Here is an 8,600-nt window from a genome sequence, read left to right as displayed (position 1 = left end):
TAAAATGTGCCTAGGCAGCTTTTATTGAGAAAACTTATATGTACAGCATAGATTATATGGGAAGTGATAAAACTGGCACTATGATCTATTTCTAGGCCATCCTGTAGGTCTTGCTCATGCATAAGGTAAAGTAAAGGAACAGGAGTAGTAGGAGAAAAGGAATAGAGGACAAGACCTATTATTCTTGTCCTGAACCATTCAAATTAGGCTGCTGTACTAAGCTTCAGTGTAGGATCCATTGTTGCTACTAGAGTTAAAATACTAATTTCCAGGTCAGTTTCCATATAGAAAATAAGAAGTGATGAGGCATGCTAGCTCTTGTCCACTGTGCACAATAAGTTTTAAATTCGGCTTTAGTGGATTTCTTTTCTTCTGTACCAGCTATCAATCCTGATCCTGGCAATCAGGATTGGTAGCTAGTCTCTGCCACTACATTAATCTGGAACTAATGCAGTTCTATGCAGTGTTTCAGAAGGATAGATGTTGGTGGTTGCTCTGTACGACATTGACCGTCCCCTTATGCACCCCCAAATGCCTTCTCCATTCCAAGAACATTCAAGGACAGCTCTCATAAAGCCAATAATTAATATGGTGTTTTATTGTGTCATGTATACACAGTCTTATTCTCATTCACATACAGTTTGAATCCATGCACTTTTTTAATTACAAAGTGATTTTTGGAAACACATGTCTTGCGTTATTAAATAACCTTTCTCAGAAGTAATGTTTCTTTAGACATGAAATCTCTTTCCCAGATGAATTACTGTTTCCAATGGTAAGCCAGAAATTACCTAAAGAAGAAGATAATGTGCGGTTATTACATTACACGCTAAGATGCTGATTAGAATTCAGGGCAGGAATACATTTGTTTGATGTTGGTTGGCTCTTTCTCAAGTGCCCTACATGCATAGGAAACAAAGAAAAGGCCTCCAATTTTTGTAAACAAGTAGAAGGCTCATTCAAAGCTGCCACTCTTGATTTTGTCACTGATTCAGCAGTACATAATGTAGCTCTTAAATGAGAGTCTGACCTTGACTATGTACCAAAATGTGTAAGAGTGTCAAGGAAGAGATGGTGGAAGAGTTAGCAAGCAGTGCTGTTCAAGGGCAACGTTTCATATAGGAAAGGGTCAAAAAGAGAAAGCAAGATATATGAATGAATGAAAAAGGAGCAGATAAGATGCTGGATAGAAGCCCTCATGAAAACTAAAACAACTGATTATCTATTCTGTGTGGTATTTATTACTTTAAAATTGCAATTTAAACTTGCATACTAGGAACCATCATTGGAGCCAAAATGAAAATTAATGAACCAAAGTAACAGTAACCAGGTGCATAATGTATATATATTTTCTTCCTAGCATTTTTCCACAAGTTCAAGGTTTGCTTTTTTCAACACTTAGTTGATCCATTGGTTGCAATAGGAATTGACTAACCAGTTTGTCACCCAAGCCTGATGTCATGGGTTGATACAGAGTGATTGGTTCAAAGTCATCCAGCTAGTTTTCATGCCTAAGGAGGGTCTAGAACTGACAGCCTCTTGGTTTCTAGCACGGTGGCTTAACCACTAGACCAAGCTGGCACCATTTGAGAAAGAATAAAATATAATTTAAGCATAGTACACAAAATTGCCTGCTACAACGTCTTGCCTGCCAACAACTTCTTCAGTTTTAGCCACAATAGTACACGGGCAAACAATTGATACAAACTCAAGGTAAATCTCTCTAAACTCAATTGCAGGAAATATGATTTCAGCAACAGAGTGGTCAATGCCTGGAATGCTCTACCCGATTCGGTTGTTACAGCCTCAAGCCCTCACAGTTGAAGCCCTTTCAACTTCAAATTGTTTACCTGGGACCTCACTCCCTTCTTGTAAAGGGGGTGTGTATAAGCGCACCAGTGTGCATACCATCCCTACCTTACTGTCCCCATTTATTTGTATTTACTTCCTTTGTTTATGTTTATGTTCATACCTATACTTGTTATCTGTACATGTTTGACAAACAAACAGATAAATAAATAAATTACAGGTAGCCCTCAACTTACAACAGTTCACTTAGTGACTGTTTGAAATTACAACGGCCCTGAAAAAGGTAATTTATGACCATTTTTCACACTTATAACTATGGCAGCATCATGTGATTTACATTTGGATGCTTGACAACTGACTCACATTTATGATGATTACAATTTTCCGGGGTCATGTGATCACCTTTTGTGGCCTTCTGATAAGCAAAGTCAGTCGGGAAACCAGTTTCACTTAATAACCGTGTTACTAATTTAACAACTGCAGTGATTCCCTTAACAAATGTGGCAAGAAAAATCATAGAATGGGGCAAAACTGATTTAACAAATTTCTTACTTTGCACATTTGGGGTTTAATTGTGGTTGTAAGTTGAGAATTACCTGTATTACATTCAGTTTGAAGGAGAAAATAATTATTTTAATTGATCACAATCTCTCAAAAGTTGTTGCATATCCCTTACTAGGGGCAAGAGCAATAGAAAGTGTTTTATAGTTTTTTATAATGCTCCAGTCTGTGAGCAGTATGTACTTCATTAGGTGAAGAATTTATGCTCATTTATCTCATAGTTGATGAACTGAACATCAGTGGTGGGATTCAATTTTTTTTACTACCGGTTCTGTGAGTGTGGCCTAGTGGGTATGGCTTGGTTTGGTGGGCATGGCTTGGTGGGCATGGCAGGGGAAGGATATTGCAAAATCTCCATTTCCTCCTGATCAGCTGGGACTCAGGAGGCTCTAAAAAAATCCTTTTAAAAAATTCTAACCCTAAATCATATGAAAAGAGAAATGAACAATGTTGGAGTGGGTGAAGCTCTCCCTTTCCCTCTCCTTGCATAAAGAATCTGCACATGATACACAATGCGTCATTGTGTCCTGAACACTTCTGCTGCCCTTCAATACAAATGTGCAATGATGATGATGTCACAGAAAACATACACAGAATCCCCAGAAATCAGATACAATTAGCATCATGATGACATCATCTGTTCTACAAAACATGCATAAGCGCACAAACGTGCCTACTGTTCCTGTCCTATTGTTTTTCTTTTCTTCTTCCTATATATATATATATATGTAGGTCTTTGGTTGTTCGGGTTTTCTCCCGTGTAAAATTGGAAATGTCTTGGCGACGTTTCGACGAAGTCTCATTCGTCATCTTCAGGCTTCAGCTGAAGCCTGAAGATGACGAATGAGACTTCGTCAAACGCCGCCAAGACACTTCCAATTCTACGCGGGAGAAACCAATAACCAAAGACCTACATACAAACACCAATCTCAGAAAACATATATATATATATATATATATATATATATATATATATATATATATATATATATATATATATATATATATATATATATATATATATATATATATATATATGCTTATACCTCCTAATATTTACTCATATATATGTTTATATACTATATAATCTTTTTATATGATGTTGTGACAAAATAAATAAATAAAATAAATAAATAAATAAACGTTCCACAAATAACATCTAAGCTAGAATGTGCTGTATTTCTCTTACGCTATATTCTGATAATGTAGCATGATGAACGCAACATTATTTAACTTCAGTATCTCTCCAGACAAATATATCCTCCTCATCCTTCTTAAAGAGGATGGTTTGTTTATGTTGAAGTTAAATATTATCCTATTATTAGATTTTACCTTTTGTGGTTTTGTTTCTAGATTTTATTTTAAACAATACATAAAGGATTTTTTTGAGATTTTTGTGATGTTCACATTTCAAACAACAGATTTTAGTTCAGTATTTTACTGAGTATTATGCCTAAAGGTAGAGAAAATCATAGGGATAAAATGTAGAGACACGATTATATTAAGACAATAATACATGGTATACGCTTTACTAAATTATTGTAAACCTTATTTTAAAAATCATGTATAATCCCCACTGGAGACATAGATTTATATATTTGACTTCTCTATAGGATTCTCATTTGGCTGTTTTCCACTGGGAACTCTGGTGTACTCCGTAGTGGTTATATAGAAATAATCAGTACATTTTCAGTGGGATATTTGCTGGGGATCTAAAAGAAGCAAGATGAAATAATTCAGCTGCTTTGGTCTCACTGGACCATACACTAATGCAAATGAACATATTGTTATAAGACCTTCCATTTTATGTTTTCAATGTGTTTTATTTCTGAACAAGTTTTCATTGGACCACATTGTCTCATTCATTGTCCTAAAATCCAAACAATAATTCATTTGTAGTGATTGGTGATTTCTGCTTGCTTGCAGAAATTTCATTACCCAATTAGGTAGCAACATCATTAATGGCAGCACCAATTCAGCCCTGGGGTCTAGATATTCTCTTCTCCTGGAATCTTTCATTTCTCTCCATTCTGTACAGCATCACTCTTCCTTCTACTCTTATTTCATGTTAAAAAATCAGTTACGAAAGAAAAAAATATCTAGAAGCACTCTCTGTGAAACCATGCATGACTGGTCACTGTTACTGATTTTTTACACGTAATGGTTTCCTTTATAGTGCAAAATAGATGATTCATTCTTACTTGTAGTTATAGCAACCTTAGTTCTAAGACAGTAGAAGTTTGTTCTGAAATTAATGGGCCTACTTTAGAAAATTATCTTCAGAAATTGCACATATTTTACACAAGAATCAATACCATGATTCTTTGTGTTTTTAAAAAATGAACGGAGTGCAATTATTTGTACTTAGTTATCATCAACTTTTCAAACACTGTACTTGGCTGAACACCTGAGTATATCTTTCCAGAAAGATTGATAATGAACGTGTAAGTAAAATGGATAAATCTATTTATCTAACCAAAGAATGAAAATCACGTTTTCAAAATGGGTTATCATTTTCCATGTCCTCAATATACCAAAAGTGTGTAAATTAAGTTTGAATAGAGATATCTATTCCTGTTTTCTACTGGCGCACTGTTGCTCATTGGGATAAGTGAAGTAGAAACACTATTCTATTTTATGTGGCATAATCATCTGTTACCTTATCAACAATAATTATATTACTAATAAAAGGATTTGGTGTACCAATGTATATTACAATATATTCTTAACTAGAAACAGGTCATTGGGCTATACCAGCGGTGTCAAACTCACGTCATCATGGCGGTGTCATGTGACCTATCAGGAATATCCCCACCTTTCCTAAACCGGGTGTGGGCATGGCCAGTGTGTGACACATCCGGCCTGTGGGCTGGCAGTTTAACAGCCCTGAGCTATACTATTATAGGGCACCTAACCTGGGAGGAAGCTACACTAAATGCAATGTTCAACCTTATTAAACCTTCAGAATACTAATACACAAGCCATTCTATTCATGTTTACACAGAAGCAGATCCCACATAATTCAGTAGGCTTTCTTTTGCACTAGTATCCACAGATCAGCAGATTTATGTGCTAACTCAGAGAATAGAAAGAATGTTAATGCTTTATTATGCCTCTTCCCTTAGGGCTGTTGAAGATGCTACAGGCAGGATTATAGGGTATTTGTATTTGCTTCAACGCTTTTGAATATATGTACAAACAGAAGAAAAGCTGCTAGAGGACACAAACACGTTCCATATCCAGAGCAGTTCTTTTTTACAATCAATTTCAAGAACTGATCATTATATAAGCATGCTATTTAGAGACAAGGAATCTGTTTAATTGGATTTATTCTAAATGAAGCATATTTGAATAGAATGTTTTTTTCTATCACAAATATTGCTTTTGGACAAAAATATACCCACATTTTTTGTATTTGCCATGATTATTTACATTAGTTTTGAATATGCATGTGCCACTTGTTTATATTTCAATTCAAATTGAAAACAGCTTCCAATTTTTCACTTAAGTAGGTAGTATTATGTTTCATTATATTTGATAAACTTTTATAATAAATTTCACATATAATTCTGTAAAGACCAAGATGTTTGATATGTTCCTCTTATTAGTTTTTCCAAAATACTGAGGTATGATTAATCCATAATTTTAAAAAGCCTTTGATTTAAAGCAACTTTAGAAGATGTTTCCTCTTTCCATTTATGTTTCCAAACAATGGGAAACTGGATTATTTTGCCTGAAATAATGCATGTTTTAAGTACCTCTAATTTGCCTTAATCATTCAGCTCAATTTTGAGTTGGGCAGAGATGCATCCAAATATATATTTAGCAGTTTCATTTCCCTAATCCTTGCCAGATTTGTTCTTGAGGAATACATGGTTGATGTATTTCCCTAATGCTTTCCCAAGCTTTCCTTGACTATAGCATTTGGCAGGTAGAAGTTCAACAGATGTGCAATTTCTGCTTGATGCTGTGTGACTTTTGTATTGGCAAAGCAACTTAAAATTTATCACAGAGACTCACCTCTGATTCCAAAAGTCCTATACTTGATCTTTCCGTTGTTAGAACTGCAAACAGGCAGTCCCAATTAGAAAAGCAGATAAAAAGGCTTATCTGGATACGGTGGTTACTTATCTTATCCAAATATATTGGTTACCTATGAATCGAGGCTCTCATAATAATCACCTGATGTATCACGTAAGTAGCACCCTTTCACATTTTTATAGGTGTCCTCCATTCAAAGACAGCCCTAAGAAATCTGACTTTCAGTTGATCATTAACCTTTCTTTTGTTTAGGATGAAAATATTTGTTAAATATAAACAAACTCTTCCTGTGCAAGAATTACCTTTCTATTCTCGTCACTTATGCAGAACTGAAGCATGGGAGAAATCACCCTACTACAGTCAATATTGGAACCACCCAACAGACAAGTGCAAGTAATGAAGTGTGGAAAGGGCCAACCAGGAAGAGGATAAGCATCAGTAGCCTCTAAAACACAAACATATCACTACAGAATTCAAGGTCAATACAGTTTGAAAGAGAGCCAGTTGAGATAAGGCTCTGGACTAGAGGCTGTGAGTTCAAATCACATTTTAGGCATGAGGTTAGCTGGATGACCTTGAGCCAGTCACTCTCTCAGCTCTGTGAAAGAGTCAATCTCTTTTGCAAAACCTTGCCAAGTAAAGTACAGGGTCTTGTCCAGGCAGTGAAAAACTGACTTGAAGGCTGAAACAAATAAATAAGCAAGCTAGTAGTTCAATATGTCCATATAATATGTTCTCAAAAGCTGAAAAAAGCATTTATGTAGATAAAATATTAGAATTTATGAGTGTCTCTCTCAGAAAGCATTTTTGAGCTAAAATTGGAGCAATTAGATGTCCCTAAGGACTTGCAGGTTACAGACCACAAAGGATAGAGAGACAGCGTGGTTTTGTATAATTACAGTACAATTATGTACCATTACAGTAGAAGTTATATAATATTTTCAGCAATAGATTGGAAGGATTGCAAGGAAAATGACTTACCTGGATATTGAGTCATTCTTCTCACAGTTCAGTGTTAGACACAGTACTTTGGTTATTGAAATACATTATCCAACTACCATAATTAATCCTTTTCCACTGATAAGTCTGGCGTTCTGGAAGATCCTCAAAACTAGGTTTTGTCATCAGATAGAAATATGGAGTCTGCTAAATTGTGTGTAAGCTCAGAATGCACTGTCATGTTTTTTGGTTATTATTGTTTTAACTGTATTTTAATGGTTTTGTTTTAATTGCTTGGATGATTTGCGTTTTTAATTGTATGCACAGCCTAGGGTCACAAGATGTTAGTTTGTCTTTCTATCTATCTACAGTATCTATCTAGCTAGCTATCATCATTACTAACATTAGATGTATATCTTGCCTTTCTTTCAGGAGTTCATGGCAGTGAATATGTACCTCCCTTGTCCTTTTTGGCATCATAGTACCAACACTGAGAGGTAGGTTGGATTAAAAGAGAATGGCAGGCCCAAAGTCACCCAAGAAATGCCTATGCCTAGGGATGGAATAAATTTGCTCCCCCATTATTAGCCCAACACTATCTCTACTATAAACATTGACTTATAAAATACAACCTCACTACATATATGTCATGTAATTATAATACAAATGGAAGAAATACAAGTAATAATTTTGTAAAATATTGTATATGTTTATCTAAAGAGTGCTAACACAATCATCTTCTGGTTTTATAGTTTGCTTATTGTTCAGATACAGAGCCCTAATCCTAAAAAAATTAAAAATAAAAATAGGGATGGAGACAAAGTCACCTAGCACACTTCTGAGAGTAGACTTTAACCTGGGTCCAATTGCCATATAGCTGGCAAACCAAAGAAATGAAATCCATATACCTTTCAGAAAGTCATATTTAATGTTAATCAAGGCTAAACGCCTAATATTGAAAACTGTACAAGTAAACCCCTAAGTAGAAATATATAGCAAGCAAATTAAGATAGAATCCCTTTAAAGCATTCCTTCTTCCCATAGTCCCTTAAACCAACTCCTTAATCATGCTGGTGCATCTTGCTCTTAATATTTGGCTGTGAACCGCCCTGAGTCCTTCGGGAGAAGGGCGGTATACAAATTAAATATTATTATTATTATTATTATTATTATTATTATTATTATTATTATTATTATTATTATTATTATTATTATTATTATTATTATTATTATTAGTTATGTAGATAAAA

Source organism: Ahaetulla prasina, chromosome 3 (genome assembly GCF_028640845.1).
Source record: "Ahaetulla prasina isolate Xishuangbanna chromosome 3, ASM2864084v1, whole genome shotgun sequence".
Lineage (NCBI taxonomy): Eukaryota > Metazoa > Chordata > Lepidosauria > Squamata > Colubridae > Ahaetulla > Ahaetulla prasina.
The sequence above is the reverse complement of the archived record's forward strand: the minus strand, read 5'-3'. Positions refer to the sequence as shown.